Here is a 24,112-nt window from a genome sequence, read left to right as displayed (position 1 = left end):
CATGGTGATACACAAAACACTCAGAGAGAATCCAGTTTGAAGTCTAAAACAAGACCAAAAAAATCCAGACTCCTGTTGGACGTTATTTTGTCAATTGTCTCATAATATGTTGAAATTAATTAAAAATCAGCCATGTTCACAGTAAACCTATTACTGACCTTGCCCATACTCTGACCTTCATCTTCTGTAGTTTAAAAGTTAAAAAACACACCACATGGCTGATTTTTAATTAATGTACAAAAATTAACATTGGAGTCTATGATAGTGCAGGCATGCTCTGTAAGAATCAACTGTATGTGTTCTAAAAGCCAGAACCAACAGCTGTTTGGCTAGACTAATCAGGGGGCCACACTCATGCCAGAAATTTATTCCACTTTAAACAGTCATAGGACACTCCTATTCTCCTGACAGAGCTCCAGTGGACAGAGCAGTTTAACAGTCAGACCCTTTTCTGGTGATTGTAGCTCTGTGAAGGGAATAGGGTGTTTCAACAACTCTCAGAACCCTTCACAAACTACACTTCCCAGGATTCTTTGGGGAAAGCCAGGACTGTTTCAAGTAGAATATATGTCTGGTGTTGATGTGGCCAGGAACAGTTTTGGTTTAAACTTGGGTGGAAGACAACAAGTGTCTGCTGTAGAAAAAAGGGGGGGAACCCCCAAAATAGTGATAATGACATTTTCCTTTTGTAAAAGAAAGGGGCTTTCTCCCTGCCCAGTGCCCACCCACCCAATCATCTCCTCTCCTGATGTGCTTTAAATGTATTGTGTGCATCTACTTAATAAACTTTGCCTGTATGTAAATTGTTTTCATTAATTTTTCAAAATGGAAATGAGCTATAAAGTATAGTGGGTGACCATGGGCTACTCACCATCTCTCAGCCTATCTGCCCCTCAGGATGAAAACAACGGAGAACAATGACCACCCCAAGGAAGAAGGGCACACTTAAAATGTAGAGGAAATAATCTACAACCACAGTGTGAAATCAAATACTTATTGGGACACAGTATGAAGAAATATTTATATAAGCATGGCAATCAAATATGTTTATTTTTTACAAAACCTGTAAAGATATTTACAGTGCAATCCTGTTTGTTTACTCAGAAGCAAGTCCCAATGTATTCAATGGGGCTTACTCAAACATGGAAGTGTGTGGAGAACTGCAACAAGTGATAAGGAACTTGTTCTTTCAACAAGCCTTTTAAGGTGAGACCTTATGCCAGTCTGCATCTGTGTTGGAATTGCTTTTTAATATGTTTTTAAACATTTTCTTTTTTTAAAGCTTTTAAAAATGTTTTGTTTTAATATATTTTAAAGTCTGTTTTCATGATGTTTTAAAGTGTTTTAGTTCTTTTGTTTGCTGCCCTGGGCTTCTACTGGGAAGAAGGGTGGGATATAATTAAATAATAAATAAATAAATAAATAATAAACTTCATTCACCTAACCCAGCCTTTCCCAACTAGTGGGCCACCAGATGTTGTTGGACCACAACTCCCATCAGCCTCAGTCAGCATTGCCAAAGGTCAGGAAAGATGGGAATTGTAGTCCAACAACATCTGGTGGCCCACTAGTTGGGAAATGCTGACCTAACCCAAAATTTAGAATCATGCCACTTTAAGCTGTTCTGCAACTGCTTAACCTATACTTGTTTTATGGTTATTGGATTTTTAAAGGTCTTTATTTCTTATTGTGAGCTGCCTTGGTTTCCAATCACTACCTCTCAGGGTTGTTGGAAAGACTCCAAACGCACGCACGCGCACACACTGCAGATGTAAAAATACACCCCAAACAATAGTTTATTGTCAAACCAGTTGGCCACTGCAGAACTTTTTTTTTTTAAATTGTATTAGTTTCCTACATAATAAATACTGTGATACCTAAGTAAGCCCTGCTTTAAAAATAGGATTGGGAGAGAGAGAGAGAGAGAGAGAGAGAGAGAGAGAGAGAGAGAGAGAGAGAGAGAGATTTACAACACAAACACAGTTCTTTGCTATGTTTACTCAGAAGTCCCATTAATTTACAGCACAGTCCTAACCATGTCTACTCAAAAGTAAGTCCTATTGAATTCAATGGGGTTTACTCTGGGTATGTGGGATTAGCATTGCAGCTTTACTCCCAGAAAAGCAAGTATTGGATTAAAGCTTCATACTGGAAAGGTTTTCAAAGCACTGCCCTCTTCAGTAGCCCAGGGTTTGACTCCTGCACACAAGAGAAAAAAACCCTGAAAGCTATATATTTACTCAATTTATCAGATTTTCAGATAAACAGGAAAAAACACAACCATTTTCTGGCATTGCAATGAGGTCTAGGCACTGCCTGGAGGTCAACAAATCACAACCATGACTTCAGTTATTGGCTGCAAACCTGAAAGGGAGGGGTTACAGCAGCCAGCTAAGAGATCATTTCACAGAAGTTGCAGGGGGGGAGGTGGCAGATGTTTTGGTGTATATCTCGTGAACCAGACCACCTAGAAATGTAATTTTTTTTAATTAAAGCTGAGAGTCCGGAGATTAAGGTGACTCACCCAGAGACTCAGAGAGGACTCCAAAAAGCTGGAGTATCCGGCCGAAAACTGGACACCTGATAACCCTACTGAGCATATGGTGAGTGTGCAATCAGCCCAAATAACAGAAACAAGACGTGCTGTGCTGATCTTGTTGTAGTAGGGAGGAAGCAACAATATTAAGACCATTCAGATAGTCATTTTAAATACGTTTGATTTACTTTGAATATCTAACTGAATAATTTCTAATAGAACATGAACTACTTGCCAGATACTAGGGTTGTATCCAGTGCTAGTTATACCTAGAGGAGACTCACCAAAATTAATTAAAATGACTACTTTAGGTCCATCAATTTCAATGGGTTTACTTTGAGTATGACTAATGTTGGATATAAACCAAGGTCAACAAGGGAAAAACAGAATAATTAATATGACCATAAAATCTAGAACAAAAGTAACAGAAAACATTTATATGTATACAATTATGAGTCTTTATATAATGAATTTAGCATGCTTATTCTGCAATGGGAAAAATTACAATTGTCTTTTCTAGGTAAAATTTCCACTGTAAAAACAGTACTACTTGTCAACACTAACTTTTCAGCTTCAGTCTCTCCTAGTCAACCACCAAATCAACAAATAACTAAATGATAGCAATTAATTTTAAAATTTATTTGGAATAACAGAAAGCCAAGAATAAAAGCAAAGATCTCTTGTGAATTGAAGAACAAAGGAAGGACTATCCATTCTACATTTAAAATTATACTATGTTGCAAATTACAACTGCTAACAGACTATACGCTAGATCCTGTCTTTCAGATATCAACCTTTGAGAGTGATTCGATAAAAACTGCTTTTCATAAAACATTGAGGAGAAAATGCAGTTAGAAGTAAACAATCAAAAAACAATTTCTTGATAGCAAGTTGGTTAGAAATATATAATTGTTATAAGAGGCTACTAAGTCCAAATGTCTCCCCCCTTAAGTCAGTTATAGCTGATATAGAAGGAGAAACAGCTAAGAGGATTTAATTTAAAATCTGGAAAATAATTTTTTTTAAAGGTATATAGACTTTATGCATTAAGGAAATATTCAAGAATTAAAGAAGGCATAAATAAAGAACACCATCCATGGTTTGAATATTTCCAAACAAGAGTTCTACTAAACACATTAAAGATAATCAAAACTTAAGAGAGCTAACAGATTTTGAGAAATTAATTATAAAGAAAAGAGACCATCTGTTATCAAAATATACAATCTGCTTCTACAATATGATACAGAACCAGCACAAATAAAAAATGATTAAGTGGACACAATATAGGAGAAACATATTAATGAAAATATGGGGGAAATATGGAAAAAAAGAACATGTATTTTCTCTAAATAGGAACATAAGAGAAAATTTCTCTTGGCTTGACCAATGTAATCCTGGTGATTTTAAATAGAATAAATTGTTTTTATGTTACACAGAATTATAGAATTAGAAGGGGCCTCAAAGGTAATCCTCCCATTGCAGGAAACCCACTACTTTAGCACCACTAAGTGGCCATAGCCTCTTCTTTAAAAAGCTCTAGCAAAGCACTGTCCATCACCTTTTAAGGCAGAGTTGAACAAGGACAGTCAACACAACTGTTAGTTGCTTGTGTCAGGAGCAGGTAGAATGGATTAAACCAGGGGCCGCCAACCTTTTTGGGACCAGTGGACAGATTCCAAATTTTGAGGGTGCTAAAGGTACAAGTCACAAAATGGCTGTTATGGGGGCATGGCATAATACAAAATTAGAGAGAGTATGGTCACTGCTGCTTCTCCCCATCCCCCTGCCCCAACAACTTCATGTTTACCATGGGAAGTCAGCTTTCCCCAATGCCAATCCTAAACCAAAGCCTAGGCTGCCATCCCGTACCAACTACACTCAATCATTACCTAAAAACAATGACAGGCTGGAACAGCCAGGCTGGTTCATTTCACAGAAATCACTTAGAAGAGTACCTGCATAATTTGCTTCATAGCATTCTTTCTAGGAGGGCTAGAGGCTTACTTTTTTTTTAAATGAAAGTTCAGAGTCTAGGGTCCCTACCTACAGGTCTAAGTTGGCAACCCCCAGGTTAAACAGTAGGAAGGGGGCCTTTTTTTTAGCATCCTACAAATGCAATGAAATATAAATAAGTAAGCACCCCATTCCTGCTCAAAATTAGTATGTTCACCACCTCCACACTAAGATGCACCATTTCTTGTTGCCTCTTAAAAATCTATTAAATAGGTGAATTATATTTCAAACTTACCTTGACATTTCCATTACTGCCATCATCATCAATCACAATGATGCCAGGAAACACAGCTACATGCATAACACTCCATGTCATTACCAGCACTGCCACTCTCACCCCTACTGAATCAGAGGAGACCCTAATCTTCCATGGTTTGACCCATGCTGCCAGCTACTGATGTAAGTAATGAACAGCCATTGGTCAACTCACAGGAGGATTCCTCCAGGCTTTATTCTAATGTGCAGCTAGACACATTGTGTGCAGTGTCAAAAAAAAAAGTGCAGTGTGAAAAATGTTTTTGTGCAGTTGAGCATACATGGGATTTAATAAGCAGCTAGGTAGTTTCTAAAAAAAGAAATAGATGAGAAAAGATAAAAAGAAATAGAAAATGAAGATAAATACTGGTTTCTTTCAAATCTTTATAACCTTATATTACTAGTCAGTGCTTTTTTGGTTAAAAAGAGGTGCCTATACTCATATCTTAACAAACGTACTATGGGTGCCAGAAGAAAATGGCTGGCATGGGCAGCAAAAAAAAGAGATGCCGGTACTCTGTACTGGTGAGTACTGTCAGAAAAAAAGCCCTGCTAATAGTATATTATGGGACTAATATACTCATTTGGGGGCGGGCACTGTGCTGGCTGTTTGTGCAGTGGGGGGGGGGAGTTTAGAATAAACCCTGGATTCCTCTAACTATACAGGAAGGCTCAGATGTTTTATAATACAGGACCAGAACAACAAGGGGCATCTTTGCTGGTCCCAGGTATAGCTCTATCTAGAATTGGGGCATGAGAAGCCAAGGACATGTGGGGATGCACAGAGGATAAGCTGTAAGCAAATACAATTTGTGACACGGTAAACATGCTGGTCATGGGACGTGTCTGTTAAGGCATGAGCCTTAGCTTCCAATTTCCCAGCTTTGCAGAGAATAAGCAACATAAATTAGCCTTAACACCAATATTACACAGGCAGGTTTTTTATCTGGTTTTATGAAAAGGAAATCTATTAAAATGTTAGGTTCTGTTAAACAGGAAAGTAATTGTTCTTGAAAATACTGTAATTGGTGGTTCTCAATTGTACATGCACTTTGATTTACACTCCAAACTCTACACTGCACTGTAGCCTGTTGTGATGGTTCCATACAGGAGACGTATTTCAGTGCTACAGCATGTACTTGCGCAGAATTTGGTCTAGATACTAACAATATGTATTGTAAACCAGTCACCACATGGCCTCTCATTTTCTAAGGATGAAAAAAGATAAACTGCGGTGTGTGGTATAGTGTGTTTGTATGTGCATGTGTGAACACGGTTGGGTGTTCGTGCGGTTGAATGTTATGTATGTGTGGTAGTAGGTTATGTGGACCTGTGTGTATGGTGGGCAGGTACAATTGCAAGGTAGGAGATAGCCACAACTATTTTTCCAAATGTGCCCACAGGCCCCAAAACGTTAATGACCCCTTGTCTAACCACAGCAAAAGGACCAGACATTGTACATAGCATTCACTAAGTGGCTCCCTCCGCACACACTAGAATACTGGCAAAATTCTCACTTCAGAATATAAACTGCACATATACTATATTATTTTGTAAGTAGTTGCTGCCGTACGCTTTAATGGGGCAGGAAAACCATAACAACTTTTAAACTGCTGCTCAGTACTACATTAAACCAATGAAAGTGTGACTTCTTTGACAAGCCTGAATAAAGCACATCCGTAGTTTTCTTCAAAATTGGGATGGAATATATGATATACGTTGATAAACACTGGCGTAAACAGGATCATTATAGAATAGAATAGAATCATAGAGTTGGAAGGGGCCTTGTAGTCCATCGAGTCCAACCCCCTGCTCACAGCAGGAAATCCACAGCTAGAGCATCTCCCGCAGATAGCTGTCCAGCCTCTGCTTGAAGACATCCAGCGAAGGGGATCCCATGGCTAGAATCATAGAATTATGTTAATTTCAACACATTTTAACTTGCTGTTTCTGTGGCAATTATTAGATTGGTTTGAAATTTGGCATATAATAGACCTCCTGAGATAGAGTGTATGTCAAGTTTCAAGTTATTAATTCTGCAGGTATCATTTTTATAGGCTATGGTATTTTGAAGCAGAACGTTGGGGGGGGGCACTCACTTTTACCAAATGGGTACTCTTATTAGGGTGATATTAACAGCTACCTTGGGCTGCATGTAGTGGAAAGATGGGATACACATCTAACAAATAAATAAATTGTAAGTGGCCCCTAACTGGTGTGTCAGGAGGACCTGCAATTAGTTCACTAATGAACATAACTGGGATCACATCAGGAGCTGCATTGCCTTTTGTTGCTGCTCAGACTTCTATCTTTAAGCAGAAAAAAAAGAAAAACAAAGAGAGGAGAGAGGAGGAAAAAAGAGGAAGAAAGACACTGAGAAGGTCTAAAATAGAGGCAGAAGGAAAGACTGAGAAAGAGAGAGCAAGCGAGAGAATAAATGGGGAAAACAGAAAGAGAGAGAAAGGAGTGGATGATCATAGTAAAAAAGTAAAAAGTGAATTTCATGTTGCAAGTTCAGGCTAAACATTATTCCTGAGTCTGCAAAAGCAGAAGACTATATCTCTTATTTCTTACAGCAGCAGTGTTTGCAAATATTTCCTTCACAATTAAACTTTGTTTATTTTAAAATTAATAATAAAAATGTATTTACTATGAGGCTACTTAATGACAGTTCAACAAAAACATTAGAGTAGTGGAAATGGATAAATGACAGATGGTAAAAGTTGTTGCAATAAGCAGTTATTTTCATGTGGAAGCAAGCTGTACAAGGCTCAGTAACACAGTTAAGTTTCTTTTTTGTTAAATACATAATTTGAGATCTCCAATGTGTTAGAGAGAGACAGCTGAAGGCAGAAGCTTATTTGCATTAAAAATATGCAGTTATCTCTCACCTGTTTTTATAACAATTTCCGCTGCTGTTAATCTCTTTTCTACGCAGGTTAAATTAATGTTACATAGATAACAGTTAGAGTAACCTTCCCATTTCAAATAATATCTGTGCTATAATAAAAATGAGTTGCTTCCTCTTGTGAGGCATATTGGAAGTAATTAATATTGTTCCCCACTGACATGTGTTGTTGTTGCTCTAAGCAGATTTCCAGTGAGCATCATCTAGAGTATAGACCTGCTGCCGTTTTAGCCCAAATTTTTTTATGATGACTTTCAGAAATGTCCCACGTGTAGCCTTACAGGTATAAGCAATACAATGAAAATAGCTCATCAGGGATATAATACATTCACAATGCACTGGAAAATAATGCCTGCAAGAAATCCATTATAATTTAATCCTTGGCACTGTGGTTGCTTTTGAAATTAGCAGCACAAGGTAGGGGGTGGTGATGTGTTAATTCTTTCGTTATCTAGACAGAAAATCAACCAATAGCTCAGAAAAGCAAATTCTGGCTTTGCTTGTACATTATGGCTCAGTTACGATGATCCTCTAAACCATAATCTGCAGGTCTTGAATAAAACTTGTACTTGGTGTTCTCTTCACACACACAACTCACTATTTTTAAGTTTTCCCATTTGGTACTAACCATTTGGGCATCACGGAAAACTACAATCAAGTTTAAAGAAGAAACAGGGAGCCTGTATGTGAGGGAGAAGAAAGTGAGAGCCCAAAAAGCCTGCTGCACAGTGGGGAGGAGAGCCTGGCTGGGAGTCTAGAGTCTGTGAGTTCAAATCCCCGCTCGTGTGTCCTGGGTGTCAAGGGCCAGCTGAGGACTAGCCTCTGAGGGAGGCAATGGTAAACCCCCTGTGAATACTGCTTACCATGAAAACCCTATTCATAGGGTAGCCATAAGTTGGGATCGACTTAAAGGCAGTCCATTGCCATTTCATTTCATTCCCCTGACAAAACTCCAGTGGCCAGAATGGTTTCATAGTCAGACCCTCTTCTGGGGATTGTAGCTCTGTGAGGGGAATAGCACTCATTGTTTGCAGGATGTTTATATAACTTCCCATTATTTGTTCATCCAGAGAGCCAGGGCGGTGTAGTGGTTAAGGTGTTGGACTATGACCTGGGAGACCAGGATTCGAATCCCCACACAGCCATGAAGCTCACTGGGTGACCTTGGGCCAGTCACTCTCAACCTCAGATGAAGGCAATGGTAAACCCCCTCTGAATACTGCTTACCCTGAAAACCCTATTCATAGGGTCACCATAAGTTGCAATCAACTTGAAGGCAGTCCATTTCCTTAGCAACTCTCAGCATCCTTCATGAACTACACTTCCCAGGATTCTTTGGGAGAAGCCATGACTGTCTCAAGTGAAATCAAGGTCTGGTGTGGATGTGGCCAGGAACAGCTTTGGTTTAAATTTGGGTGGGAGACTATATGTGCCTGCTGTAGAATAAAAAGGTGGAGGAACCCCCTCCCCCAAATAATGATACTGTTAACAATGTTTTCCTTTTTTTAAAGGAAAGGGGCTTTTCCTCTGCCCAATAACCACCCACACAATCTTCTTCCCTCCCTTCCCCTCCCCCTACTCCTCCCCCTTCTCGCCTCCTTGCTTCTCTCCCAGGTCAGTTTCACCTATCCTAAGCATGATTGCACAGGAGTAAATCCCACTGAACTCAATAAGAATGATGAAACCTTCCCGCCCATCCTCCTCCTTCCTATCCCCTCCCTCCTGCCCCCTCTCCCCTTCTTCCTCCCCCCTCTCATTTCCCCCTCTCCCCTCTTCCCCTCCCCTCTTCCCTCCCCTTCCTCCTCCCTCTCTCCTCTCTCCACACCAGTCCTTTCTCCCTCCCCCTTCTCCCTCCCATGGTCAGTTTCATCTGTTCTAAGCATGACTGCACAGGAGTAAATCCCATTGAACTCAAAAAACATGCAAATGTGAAACCTGACCTCTTCCTCCTCTCTCCCATCACCTCCCTTTTGCCCCTTTCCTCCCCGTTCCTTCATTCCTCCCCCTCCCCTTCCAATCCCCTTCTTCCCCTTCTATCCACTCCCCCTCCCCTTCTATCCTTTTCCTTTCCCTCCCCCTTTCCTTTGCCTCCCCCTCCCCCTCCCCATTGTCAGTTTTACCTATCTTAAGCATGACTGCATGGGAGTCAATCCCATTGATCTCAATAAGCATACAAATGGTAAACCTCCCTTTCCCCTCCCTCCCTCCTCCCCACTCCAGCTCCTCTCCCCTCCTTCCCCCTTTCCTGCTTCCTCCCTTCCTCCTCCCCTACCCCTCTTCCCTCCTCCTCTTCTCCTCATCACTCCAGCCCTCCCTCCTTCCTTCTCTCCCTCCCTCCCCCTTTTCCTCCTCCCCCATGGTCATTTTCACCTATCCTAATCATGACTGCATGGGAGTAAATCCCATTGAACTCAGTAAGTATGCAAATGATCAAACCTGACCCCCTCCCCCTCCCCCTGTCTCCCCTCTGCCCTCCCTCCTCCCCATCCCCTCCCTCCTTCTCCCACCTATGCTAAGTATGATTGCAGGGGAGTAAATCCTCTTGAACTCTAGACATGCAAATGATCAATCCATTCTTAACAAATTTGTACAGAATCCTATTTCTTACCTCCCGGATTAAAAAGCAGAGAAATTCACTAATAGGCAAAAAAAAACCTTTGCAGTTTAAGAATATACCTCTAGCCATCAGATATTTCTATCAAACTTTAAAAAGCAGGGAAATTGGACAGCTATAGTGAATACACCAGGGGAATAGGAGACCTGACCTGAGATACTGTACTGAGATATTTGGGCTGATTGCAAGTGTTGTCACCACTCACCATATGCTCAGAGGCACATGTTACCAAATTCTTCCAAGCCATATGGGAAGTGGCTTGGACTGTGAAAGACCAACCCAAATTGTGTTTGCATTTTTACAAATTTGTAGGGCAGAGAAAAGTAGCCTCCCCTGCTGTCCTTGGTGCTGACATGAAATTGAACAGGAAAGTCTGCAGTCAGTCACTTCACCTCAGCAACTTTCAAGAGCAGTTGAGACGTTGGGCCAGGCACATACTTGTACTTGACATTCCCCCTTGTACTTGACATTTGGGCTGCCCAAATTCAATTAGCCTTGATCAATCTGACTCTATTTCTGCTTCCACCTTCACCTTCCAGGCTGGCAACAACTGCCCTTTATTTATTTCTAAAATTTATATCCAGGTCTCCAAAGGCCAATCAATCAGCATTCCCAGTAGGAGAATTACAAAAGAATTAAAATAAAAACAAATTCTACAAAACAAATAAAATAGGAAACAAAGGACAAAAACACCCAATAGCTATAAATATAAATAGCTATAGATATGTGCCTTCAAGACAATTTCAGCTTATGGTGACACTATGAAACAGCAACCTCCAGTAACATCTTTTATAAACCACCCTGTTCAGATCTTGTAAGTTCAGGTCTGTGACTTCCTTTATGGAATCAATCCATCTCGTTTGGTCTTCCTCTTTTTCTATTCCCTTCTGTTTTTCCCACCATTATCGTCTTTTCTAGTGAATCATGTCTTCTCATGTGTCCAAAGTATGATAACCTCAGTTTCATCATTTTAGCTTCTAGTGACAGTTCTGGTTTAATTTGTTCTAACACCCAATTATCTGTTTTTTTTGCATTCCATGGTATCCACAAAACTCTCCTCCAACACCACATTTCAAATGAGTTGATTTTTCTCTTATCTGCTTTTTTCACTGTCCAACTTTCACATCTATCTATACACAGAGATAGGGAATACCATGGTCTGAATGATCCTGACTTTAGTGTTCAGTGATACATCTCTGCATTTGAGGATATTTTCTAGTTCTCTCATAGATGGCCTCCCCAGTCCTAGCCTTCTTCTGATTTCTTGACTGTTGTCTCCATTTTGGTTAATGACTGTGCCAAGGTATTGATAATCCTTGACAAGTTCAATGTCCTCATTGCCAACTTTAAAGTTACATAAATCTTCTGTAGTCATTACTTTAGTCTATTTGATGCTCAGCTGTAGTCCTGCTTTTGTGCTTTCCTCTTTAACTTTCATCAGCATTCATTTCAAATCATTACTGGTTTCTGCTAGTAGTATGGTATCATCTGCATATCTTAAATTTTCACACCTCCTTCATCTTGATCCAAACCAGCTTTCCGTATGATATGTTCTGCATATAGATTAAACAAATAGGGTGATAAAATACACCCATCTCACACCCTTTCCGATGGGGAACCACTCGGTTTCTCCATACTCTGTCCTTACAGTAGCCTCTTGTCCAGAGTATAGGTTGCACATGAGGACAATCAGATGCTGTGGCACCCCCATTTCTTTTAAATCATTCCATAGTTTTTCATGATCTACACAATCAAAGGCTTTGCTTTAACTATAAAGCACAGGATGATTTTCTTCTGAAATTCCTTGGTCCATATCCAACATATGTTTGCTATATGAACTCTTGTACAACCCTTCCCTTTCTAAATCCAGTTTGGACATCTGGCATTTCTCGTATTCCTGGTGATTTGTTTCTTCCAAGTATATTAAGAGCTGCCTTCACCCCACATTCTAAAAATTCTGGTTCTTCATCATATGGTTCCTCCGTGAATGAATCTGTCATCCTTTCATCTCTTTTATAAAGTTCTTCAGTATATTGCTTCCATCTTCCTTTTATTTTATTTTGGCCAGTCAGTGTGTACCCCTGTTGATTATTCAACATCCCTACTCTCGGTTTAAATTTCCCTTTCATTTCTCTAATCTTTTGGAATAGGGCTCTGGTTCTACCCTTTCTGTTGTCCTCTTCTATTTCTTTACAGTAACTGTTGTAATAGTTCTTTTTGTCCCTACGTACTAGTCACTGTATTATTGCATTTAGGGTTCTGACTGTGTTTCTATCTCCTTTTGCTTTTGCTTTCCTTCTTTCTTTAACCATTTTAAGAGTTTTGCCAGTCATCCATTGAGGTCTTTCTCTCTTTTTAACTAGAGGTATTGTCTTTTTGCATTCTTCACTGATAATGTCTCCGACTTCACTCCATAGTTCTTCTGGTTCTCTATCAACTAAGGTTAAAGCCTCAAATCTGTTCCTTCTTTGATCTTTATATTTTTCTGGGATGTTATTTAAATTGTATTTTGGCATTATGATTGCTTTGTTCTTCTTCTTTACGTTTCCTCCAGTTTTCAATATTACCAGTTCATGATCTGTACCGCAGTCTGCTCCTGGTCTTGTTTTTGCAGAAAGTATGGAACTGCTCCATCTTTTGCTTCCATTTATATAATTGATTTGATTCCTATGTTGACCATTTGGTGATGTCCACATGTACAGTTGTCCTTTTGGTTGCTCAAAAAATGTATTTCCAAGAAACAAGTTACTGGCTTCACAGAATTCAATAAGTCTTTCTCTTGCTTCAATTCTATCTCCTAAGCCCCATTTTCCCACAATTCCTAGTTCTTCTCTGTTCCCTACTTTTGCATTCCAGTCCCCCGTGATCATCAGCACATCTTGTTTTGGTGTGTGATCAATTTCTTCCTATACTTCTGTGTAAAATCTCTCCAATTCTTCTTCTTCTGTGTTTGCCGTTGGAGCGTAGACATGGATGATGGTTATGGTAACAGTTTTCCCGTTTAATCTCATTGATATAACTCACTCAGGCCTTGTGTTATAGCTCCTAATTGCTTTTGCTACATCGCTTCACTATTAAAGCAACCCCGTTTCTTCGTAATTTTTCATTTCCTGCATAAAATATTTTGTAGTTACCTGATTGAAAGCGTCCCATTCCCATCCATTTTAATTCACCCACATCAAGTATCGTAATGTTGATGTGTTCCATTTCTTGCTTGACAATTTCTAACTTTCTCTGGTTCATGCTTCCCACATTCCATGTTCCTATTGTGTACATTGTACAACTCCGGACTCTCCTTTCGCATCTGTGCACATCAGCCTCTGGGCTTCCTTTTGGCTTTGACCCAGCTGTCTCATTAGTCACAGCGCTACTCGTACTTGTCCTTTGTTCATCCCCAGTAGCTCGGTGAGTGCTTTCTGACCTGGGGGTCTCATCTTCCTGCACTATCTTGTGTTGCATTTTGGATACTCTGTTCATAGGGTTTTCGTGGTAAGAGGTATTCAGAGGTGGTTTACCATTGCCTTCCTCTGAGTTTGGATGCATCTTAGTCTGGTGTCTCAGCTTTGACCATTCCACCTTGGGTGACCCTGCTAGTAGCCTCTTGGTCTAGACTGCTGATGGCATTGCTCTCAGTTTCTTCGACACTCCCAACCCCCCTAACCACGTTAAGGTGTGCATCCTAGAGAAGGAGCTATAGGTATAAATAAAGCTAGGAAGTTTAATGGCCTGGAATTATATATATATAATTATATATATATAAGTCGTTTATTTAGTGCCAAAATGACAGCAAAGTACGTGTCAGGTAACCTCACTAGGGAGGGCACAGGTACTAGGCTGCCTCAGATGTAAATCTCATCTCATGAGCTGACTGATATTGATCTGCACTGTGTTATGATTTTGGGGGGAAGCTCTCTTGACCGTGGCAAAGTCATTTGACATCTGCTATGCAGCAACATGGGAGAGGGCCTGCTCCATGGTGGTGTCTCATTTATGGAACACCTTCCCTAGCTTTTATTAGTTTTCTGCCACCTTCTGAAGACTCTCCTTTTTGCAGGTACATTTGTAGGGCATTAGTTCTAGGCCTGGCTATTGTTACAGTTACAGTTATTGGGTTTTTTTCTACTGTTGATAAAAGATGGGTTAATAATATTTTAAATAATAAAGAAATACAAGAGAAGACAGAAGATATCAAGTTCCTGTATGTTGCAAGGCTTTAGATAAGATCTGCAGAATCTTTGAAGTGAGCTCAGAAACAAATAAGCATTTATTTTTAAGGTGGAACTACAGGTTAGCAGAGAAAGGGTACCCAACTTCATGTGTACTACATAACACAGGAGAAGAGTTGGGGACGGCATTTGTAAGGAAGAAATTGCTGGGTGGAGGAAGTGGTTAACCCTTCTCCCACTTGTTGATTACCTACCACAAACTGTCCCAAGATGTCACCTTTTTCTTGTTTTCCCCTAGCTGGCTTTGAGACCATAAATACCCCAGTTGGAGGAAAATGCTGGTGTGTGTGTATGTGTTGGTAATAGGGGACAATTAGAATGGAGAAAGATTAAGCACCTTTTTCCTGCATCACCTACAAATGTCCTCTCCACACCCCAGGAACTCTACATTTCCCATGTAAAACTGTAATTCTGCAACATTGCTTGTGTTTGCCAACATAACAAGTAGTTCTGCCTTTTGTAGCCAGGTCAAGGCTAATAGGCAGAAAGCATACCCCAGCACACAATCCCCCTCTCATTTCCAATCAACCAAGCTGATGGAAATGGGAAAGGAGAATTTTAAAAGCCTCAGACACATCCCAGGCTAGCTACAAAACTCCAGTCTAAAAATACATTCCAAATTTGCAAGAGGTAGCAAAATGGCTGGAAATTGTCAAGATTTCGACAATTTTCAGCTGAAATTAAAATAGGAAGTCACATATTGTCTCCTTCTAATAGAAAATTCAGTTGGTTAAGTGCAGAATGGGGCTGCCCAAAATAAAAGGGGGTGGGTTTTTACATCACTGTGGGACTCCCTAGGCACCTACAAGTACAAAAAATTGTTAAAAGGAAAGGACACTTAAAAAAGAATCAAAGTACTGGTAAGTTTGCATATTTACATAATTATGGTGGCAACGGAATGTATACAAATAAGAAAGGGGTCCAAAAGAACCAGATGTCAGGCAAACTATTCACCCTGTATATTGGTGCCATTAAAGTTTCCCCTCTATTACAAAGGGATTTTTCAGAAGGAGGGAAAGGGAAAGGATTTAATTCCCACTCTCCAGAACTGTAATATTGTTAAGTGGGTCCCTCGTGCATCTACTCACACAGTTATACACCTTCCTGTTAACTGTGCACCGCAGCAGACTCCAAGAGAACAGCAAATTCTCAGCAGGTTGCTTTATTAAACAGACAATAAACAGGATTAGCTCTGAGGCCAGCTTACATTGAACTAAGCTGGTAGAGGGCTGAAACACACACACAATGTAAATCCCATATCACCGTCTTCCAAAGCAACTACTTTACTCCCAACTTAAGGATGGAAAACGGAATATCGGTGGACAGCAAAAGAGGTTTAAAGATGTTCTCAAAGCTAATCTAAAAAAAATGTAACATAAGCATCGAGAACTGGGAAGCCTTGGCCCATGAGCGTCCCAATTGGAGGTCGGCCATTATCAAAGGTGCTATGGACTTTGAAGAAACACGAGTACAGGGCAAAAGGGACAAACGAGCTGAGTGGAAGGCTCGTCAAGCAAATCCTCATTGTGGCCATCTTCCATCTGGAAACCTATGTCCTCACTGTGGGAGGCTGTGTGGATCCAGAACTGGCCTCCACAGTCACTTACGGACCCACTGTTAAAGACCTTACCCTGGAAGACAATCTTACTCAGCCACGAGTGATCGCCAATGGTAGCAGTCAATCTTCTTTAAATTCTTTACATACCATATACCGCACTAACTACAAGTATCCCTCAAAATGTTCAGGTTTGGTGCTGGAAACCTCTATAACACAGCAGAGAAAGGCCAGGGATGAGATAAAAAGGGAAATAGTGTTTTCACCCATTTTGAACCCCTACTCTCTGCCCTCCTCCCCGATGCCTGAACAGCACTACAAGGGTTCTGTTCCAGATGTATGGAGCCCATAGCAGAAGCATTCCTCTTATGGCATGGGGATACATTGTAATATTTTGTTGTAGATCACAATCTGAGCACATAATATATAAAACAATGCATGTTTAGGTCACAGCGGAATTATTTTCCACCTATTATAAAAATAGCATTCAGTAATTGTTTTTCAAGTTTGCCCATTCAATGTAAGCAATTACAAGTGTAGCCAACAGCACCCCCTAAAAGTCTGTGATTCAGTATCCCTGAGGAACTCCTGAATAGATAAAATCTTCAGTTTTATTTCCAAATACACATGTTATCATGTTAATCCCCCTTTTTTACAATAACCCAACTGGTTGGAACTGTCTAGTTCTATTGTAATGTATGCTCAGAATAAAAAAGGAGATGGAAGCAGCCACTAAATAAATTTCTAACTTGATACCTAGACCACTTACATCAGAGAAGGAACCTTTTTCACTATTGGTCTGATGTAGATTAAGAGACCAGCCTTATAGGTAAATTATTACCACAGTATTTTCGTCTACCTGAAACCATCCAAATCTTGAGTCCAAAGATGCTTTCATGTTCTCTCAGATCATCTTCCTGTGAGAAATTTTGCACATGATTGAGAATCCAAGACTCTAGGTAAAATATAGCTTGCTAAGTTAGAATGACTATTGATTTTTTTTTTGCAAGTCCATGTATACTATTGTTGCTTTTATTTTTTTTTCCTCCACTCCCTGTTCCCAAATAAATGTTCTTTAGAGCCAGTGTGATGTAGTGGTTAGTGTGTTGGACTACAACCTGGGAAACCAGGCTTCAAATCCCTACACAGCCATGAAGCTCACTGGGTGCCCTTGGGCCAGTCACTGCCTCTCAGCCTCAGAGGAAGGCAATGGTAAACCCCCTCTGAATACCGCTTACCATGAAAACCCTATTCATAGGCCTGCCATAAGTCGGAATCGACTTGAAGGCAGTTCATTTCATTTTTCAGATATATTGACATTTGGTTTCACTGGTTTAAAAGATATTTTTCTGGAATTTCTCAACAAAATCTTCCCACTATTCTAGACTAGATGGTTGTTAAGTTAGTCCTTTGTTTTTTAAGGATATTTCACAAGGTCCTGTTATATTTTGTGTCCTTTGGACTTTGGAAAAGCTCCTTCCTGTTTAGTGTTTCTCGAGCTGAACTTAAAGGAGAGGCTCTTGTCAGCTGGGCTTAAAAACGTCTTCCAAATAGTCAGGCAGCCTAGCAGTCTTCAGGCTTGGATCAGCCTGTGGTGGCAACAGACTGTAATCCTCAGGAGGGGGAGCTTATAGGAACAGGGGATATGCTAGTGGGAAAGCCTTCCCCACCCAGACCTGTCACAACAGAAAGTTATGGGTCACCTAAGGAGCAGCTACAGGGAGCTTGCTTCTCTCTCCTTGGAAGAAAGAACACTTGGCTCCATTTTCTAGTTGATATGAAACTGCAGAGCTGAAGGGAAGTGCACTCTGATTCCATTTACTGGCCAGAGGACTAAGGGCCAGTGAGAGGTTGCACCCCCTGCCTCTGAGGAAGAACATCACATCAAGGGGAACATCAGCCTGGCCTCGTCCATCAGAGGAGGAGCAGCAGCTGCAGAGAATTGCCTCCCTCCCCTGCCAGAAAGAACACTCCAGTGCCCTCAGACTGCAGATATGAAGGGAAGTACACCTTGGCCCCATCCATCAGCCAGGGAACAAAGGACCATTGAGTTCTGTTTGTTACATAAGGGGTTTTTGCTTTTTTGGTTTTGTATTATTGCAGTCTGTTGACCTTGAGGATCCTTTGATAAACAGGTAGAGTATAAAACTAGAAAGAAAGAAAAGTCGAAACGGTATCACTTGGAACATCTCCAAAACATTTTCTAAGTAATATCACTGAGTATTCCATTTCAGGTTGATTTCTAAGACTTGATCACATTTGTTCAAAGCTGGGCAACGTTCTTGTGAGTTACTGCCCTTTTCTCTCCCACTAAAGTAGGAAAGCTAAGAAGACTGTATTATCACCAGCTAGTACTGTCTTAGCCTATGGGCTAGGGGTCTAAAAATGGGATAGCTGTTACCACCAGGGATGAACAGACAAGACAGCCTTCTCTTCTGTTTTCTATTTTTAATATACCAGAACCCTAGAACAATTATCAGCCTCATTGCCTGTCAGTAATGAGTAGCTTTAATTTACACCTTAATTGTGTAAAGCAGTGGTTCTTAAGGTCATCTTTCTACAAGAAACTTTGCATATCCTCTAGAATCCAAGGCTAGGTAAAATATAACTAGCTAAGTTAGACTGACTATTGATTTTTTGGGTCACAGACTCCTTTGAGAATCTGATGAAAGCTATGGACCCCCATAAACAAACAAACAAACAAGTTAATTTTATTGCATTGGAAATGTATTTTTGTATGTGTACCTGGTTCATGGACTTCTGAAGCCTAGCCATGGATCACAGGTTAAGAACTCCTGGTGTAACGAATAGCCAAAAACCATGTAGTATCCACTTTGGGGCTATATGTTTCACACATATGCCTAATTTGAGCCCCAGAGAGCTGAAAGTGACCAGAAAAGCTACATACAGCACTGAAATAATTTTGGGTTGCATCACTGAAAAGATGCAGAATAGAATAAGTCTTTGCTTTTGGTATTTACTTTAAGACACATTTTAGTTTATAACGAAGATTAACTCTTAAATCAACGTCAGAAAAGCAGAGGTCATGAGAGGTTTCCCTCCACACCCTTGAAAGTGGAAAGCTGAGCATGCCTGTACCTCTTTCACATCCTTTTCTCACTTTAATCATGTTGTTCATGCAACCAGCACTGCAGCACTGCACTCAATGAATGAGTGATGTAATTCCCAATTGGATACCTCATCTTATCACCCTAACTTCTTTTCTCTCCCGTCATCTCCTTTCTGTATGTGAGCCACTCCTGTGTGAGCATGACAGGGGCTACACAGTTGACTTACTCAGGAAATGGAGGCTGTAACTGCATCAAAGATCACTGATGGGATTCTCCCACCAGGACAAAAGGCAAAAGACATGAGCAGAAACTGAAGCAAATACCTTGTTTGGGGTAAGAGCAATCATAAGAAGACCAAGCAACAATAATAGCATGGAAAGAATTCTTTCTTCAAATCTCCAGGATAAAAATGCTAAGTTTCTATCAATTAAAAGCTCTTACTATTATAACATATCCTATAGGCCCTGAGGGTGAGGGATTCTCTAATTATTTCTGGAGAAATTGCTGCAACCCGTTCCAGTATATAAGCAGCCTATAAACAACCCTAGTCATCAATCAGTATGTCATGTTTTAATAATGTACAGCGAGCCCCTGTTTCCAACTTATGCCCAGTGCATGGAGACAGAATCAATCCTAAGTCTCCTTGCACTACTGGAGGCCAAATATATGCCAGAGTAGGGAATCTATGCCAGTACAGTGTCGATATAAAACCAGCAGCACAGATAAAAGGTCGGCTGGAGTTCTGGGACATGCTAAGGGAAAAGTGGGTGTCACTAGGAATCCTATGATTACCCAGGAGTCAGTCCCATCCCCAGCAATGATGCATAATTGAAACAACTTTAATGGTAGAGCACTTTGCACAACAGACAGACAACAATCAGGGACAACATAAAACAATAAAATAAAACTCATCATTTCAGAATCCTCACAGGTACTCTGCCTTAGGGCTCCCAAACCAAATGCCTAAAAGGAACCTCAGCTCCATTTCTGCAAAGACACAGCATTCCACACAGCTGGCCAAGGCAACAGACTCTGCAGCACTACACAACATCTTTGGGAAGCTGTCGAGGATGGAAAAAGTGCTTCAGTGTATGACAGCTACACATTTTTTCCATCCCTCCCAAGTTTTCCAAGAAAAAAGATGGGTGTCCAGAGCACTCAAACATTTATCACCATAGGATGTCTCCCTCCTGCACTGAAATTAGGAGTAATTGTGGACTGGCTAAAATCTGTCCCTAATTCAACAGATGATAGGAATATCCAAACATAGCATACACTAAGGGTGCAATCCAAAGTGCTCTTCCACCGAGCAGACGGAAACCCAGTGGAAGCCAGCAGAAGGCCCCAAAATGGGGCATTCCAGAGGCATGGTGGGGACTTATGCTGGGCATTCAGACCCTCTCCTGGGTCCCAATCTACCTTCAAAGTCTGCTGGCCTTACCGGCAGAGTAAAAAAAATTTTTTTTAATCCCATTATGGCCTACAGGAAGCTCTTACTCCCTGGAGGCCTGTTGGCAAGAAGCCAGTGGTTTCCAGCCAGCTTGTGCTCCCAGCTCCCAGTGAAGCCAGTGTTCAATTGGGCCGGCAGCTCCCAAGTGGGAGGAGGATCCCACAGAGCTTTCCGCCAGCTCATCCTCCACCGCTCCCCCTCTGCCAGCTGCCGGCAGTTGGATAGCTCTGTTAGCAAGTTTTAGGTATCAGAGGACCTGTTGCCATCAACTCTTCAAATATAGATAAGCTCCCATCATGTACCAGTGAAGGCAATGATGAACAGCAGATACTCCACTCTCCACTTAGAGTTCAACCTCTAAGACCTTCACAAACTGAAAGCCTCCCCCAGCCCCCAATTGTTGAACTGGTCTTACTGTTAAGGAATTTCTCCTCGTGTTCACCCAAAATCTACCTTTCTGTAGTGTAACTTACGTCTTTTAGGGCTAATCCTGCCCTCTGGGACAGCAAAAGTCTTAGCACTTTTCCTATAACTTAAGAGCTGTCATATAGAGGACAATCTTATTTATTTAATTACTTGTTTGTTTATTTAGCGCAATTCTTTCAGCAACGGGATGACATGTTGGCGATACACTGCCCCAGTGAGCAGGCTTGCTGCCACATTTTGCACCAGCTACAGCTTCCGGACCAACCTCAAGGGCAGCCCCACATAGACCGCATTACAGTAATCCAGCCTGGAGGTTACCAGTGTGTGGACAACAGTGGTCAGGCTATCCCAGTCAGCTGTCTTACCAGCCAAACCTGGCAAAAGGCTCTCCTAGCCACTGAGGTCACCTGGGCCTCTAGCGACAAAGATGGATCCAGAAGCACCCACAGACTACGGACCTACTCTTTCAGAAGGGGTACAATCCCATCCATAGCAGGCAACTGACCAATTATTTGAACTCGGGAACCACCAATCCTCAGCTCCTCTGCCTTGCTAGGTTTCAGACTCAGTTTATCCCCTTCAGGCTTCTCTACTCCATGTGAAAGATGATGACTCTTTAACAACTTGTTTTCAATAACCTTTACTGTCTTCATTGCTGTCTTCTGAACTCATTCTGATTTGTCTACATCCTTCTTAAAGTGTGGTGCCCAGAACTAGACACAGTACTCCAGATGAGGTCTGACTGGTACAGAATTAAATGGAATTATTGGTTCCTGTGACGTGAAAATTATAGCTCTATGAATTTCATCTAAACTCTCATTAGTCTTTTTGTTGCAGCATCACACTATTTACTCATGTTCAGGTTGTGATGATGGACTATAATCCTGAGATCCTTTACACATGTACTACTGCCAAGCCAGGTTTTTTCCCCATCCTATACCTGTGCGTTTGATTTTTTTTTGTCTTTTGACATGCCCCTTCTATGATGAGCTTCCGCCGGGCCTTCAAGACCTGGCTCTTCAGGCAGGCTTTTGGGGTGGGTTAGGTTTTTTACTGATTATGGTTTTAAATGTTAATGTTTTAATGTATTGTTTTATCTTGTACGTCGCCCAGAGTGGCTGGACAACCAGCCAGATGGGCGACTAATAAATTTAATAAATAAAATAATAATAATAATAATAATTGGTTTTAGCTTCAGCACCACTCCTATGCCTTCCCATAGGTCATTACCAACAGTAATGTAATAGGCACATTATTCAGAATAGAGACACAGTAATTCTTGCTAAAGAATTCGCATTTTGCTAAATATATTTAATTTACTATATACCTAACTTTGTAATGCCGGGCCTGTGTTCTCAGATATAGAATTTTCACTTTTTCGTTCTGGAAGTTTACTTAATTTAATCACTAACACATACTTCTAATCACTGAAATGTTTTGTATGTTTCTCTCTTTCTTTGCTAACTTGCAACTCTTTCCAATTCAACACTGACTGTCATGTTAATTAGTATGCTATTCATATTGTTTCTTCTTTTGAGATCATTAATGGAGAAGTTAAACAGCATTGATTTTTGTGGCTTAATTTACAGCCTTCCAATTACATTTCAGCCCATATGATTTGCTAATACACAGTCCAGCTTGAAATAAGTGTGTGAGGCAGATGATTTTAGAGGGGGGCATATGCTCACTAACAATTTCATTCAATAATGTTTAGCTTCACACCATAGTGACTGTTCTGTTTTTTTTCCTATGGGAAGTTTCTTGGTGGCAATTAAGTTTAAATCCTTGGTGGAGATTAAGTAAACCACATCATTAAGCTTCACTGACTACTCAAGAGGACCTGGAAGTGTAGTTGGATGATTCCTAGCCCTCTGTATTGATCCTAGAGAAAGGTAGATTACTCTTGTACAAATGTCTGCACTACTCTCTACGCAATGGAGCACAGCTGAGATTACCCCATTCTTTTAATGAACATCTATACACTTTTTTTTTTAAATCCTCTTTCAGATTGAATTTGTTATGTGACGCTGTATTAATAAACAAGTCAGACCATTGGTCAGTTTAGTTCATTATTATCTATTCTGACTGGCAGTGGCACTCCAGGATCTCAGGAACGCAAAAACAAACAAACAAGGCAACTCCTCAAAAAAGGTACTGAAAAATATGAAATTTATTAAAGCAATAAAATTCCCCCATACATTTGGAGAACAGAATAAACAAACTTTACACAATGAAAAACAATGCATATAATAATCCTTATGATTTGGGGGAAATTGTTCATAATTTTAATGGAACTGTTTAAAAAAAACCTTGTCAGGATCAAGAAGCAAGACAAGAATTAGAAAAAATCCATGGAGATACATACAACATCGGGGTTTTTTTTTTAGAAAATTCCATCTCTAGTCATGATTATAAATCTGTAATCCCATAATAATAGCAAATAGCAAATGTTTGCTATTATTTATATTTGCTAGTAATAGCAAATACTGATGCTCTTGATATAAAAAAGGCAGGAAGTAAAGACTGTGTAAATACAAACCAGTTTTAATGCATTTAAAACAATAACTTACTGGAACACTGAAAAAAATCCTCTACACTTAACTACTATATTGTTTTACAATGTTTCATGCTGTGCACCGCCTTGATATTTTATGTGAGCGGATGGTATCTAAATGTTTTTATGAATAAAAATACATTTTGACTACTTTTAGGGGGAGCGGGGAATCTTGCAGAGTGAAAGTTCAGGTGAGACGTTGTAGTCTTGCAAAGTCTGAGATGGTCCAAAGCCCTCTTTGTTGTGTCTCCTTTTTATCATTACTTTGAAAAATGGAGCCATGATTCAATGGCATAGCACATCTGCATCTTTGCCCCAAGACTCCCTCTCCCAGGCTCTATCACCTTCTGGATAACTACAGGTTCTTAAAGGGCCTTCTTCTAGCCCAAAGATAGGCACTTCTCTGTTCCATAGCCTCCTGCCTGGTGTGCTCCCTGCACCACTGGACCAGTTCAGTCAAATGTACTCACACCACATTATCCTGTGGACACCGACACACTGCAA

The 24,112-nt window shown here is 40.4% G+C and overlaps 1 protein-coding gene and 1 long non-coding RNA gene across 13 annotated transcripts in view; one reads left to right on the top strand and one right to left on the bottom strand.

Annotated features, from left to right (window-relative positions):
- ADGRL3 (adhesion G protein-coupled receptor L3) overlaps positions 1-24,112 on the bottom strand; it is an 852,526-nt gene that overhangs the window by 343,466 nt on the left and 484,948 nt on the right. The gene's annotated exons all lie outside the window — the stretch shown is intronic.
- On the top strand, positions 2,402-23,108 carry LOC133390107 (uncharacterized). Its single transcript, XR_009764306.1, has 2 exons — positions 2,402-2,603; positions 21,221-23,108. It is a non-coding gene; the product is annotated as an uncharacterized LOC133390107 (long non-coding RNA).

The sequence above is a fragment of the Rhineura floridana genome, chromosome 1 (genome assembly GCF_030035675.1).
Source record: "Rhineura floridana isolate rRhiFlo1 chromosome 1, rRhiFlo1.hap2, whole genome shotgun sequence".
NCBI classification, from domain to species: Eukaryota; Metazoa; Chordata; class Lepidosauria; order Squamata; family Rhineuridae; genus Rhineura; species Rhineura floridana.
Note: the sequence above shows the minus strand (reverse complement) of the source record. Positions and strands in the feature narration are given on the sequence as shown.